A 513-nucleotide genomic window follows, 5' to 3' on the forward strand; every position below is an offset into this window, starting at 1 on the left:
TGGATCCAAGGGAGTATCTGCATGGAGGGGAGCACCTGGGAGGGCGTATCTGGATGCGGGGGAGCAGCTGGGTCCAAGGGAGTATCTGTCTGGCAGAGAGTATCTGAGTGGGAGTATCTGGGGGCCGAGGAGCACCTGGATCCAAGGGAGTATCTTCTGGTAGAGAGTATCTGGGTGGGAGTATCCGGGGGCCGAGGAGCACCTGGATCCAAGGGAGTATCATCTGGTAGAGAGTATCTGGGTGGGAGTATCTGGGGGCCGAGGAGCACCTGGGAGGGAGTATCTGGATGCGGGGGAGCAGCTGGGTCCAAGGGAGTATCTGTCTGGCAGAGAGTATCTGGGTGGGAGTATCCGGGGGCCGAGGAGCACCTGGCCCCGAGGGAGCACCTGCACGGAGGGGAGCACACCCGGGCGGGCCAGCCGCCGCCCACCCCCCACCGGAAACCCAGGACAACCCCCTCCCCATTTCCGGAACGTCTCAAAAAAAAAAAACCCAGCCCGGGGGGCCCCACC

This window comes from Carlito syrichta, unplaced genomic scaffold, assembly GCF_000164805.1.
Source record: "Carlito syrichta isolate Samal-C Ts95f unplaced genomic scaffold, Tarsius_syrichta-2.0.1 Scaffold249845, whole genome shotgun sequence".
In the NCBI taxonomy this organism is placed as follows: Eukaryota; Metazoa; Chordata; class Mammalia; order Primates; family Tarsiidae; genus Carlito; species Carlito syrichta.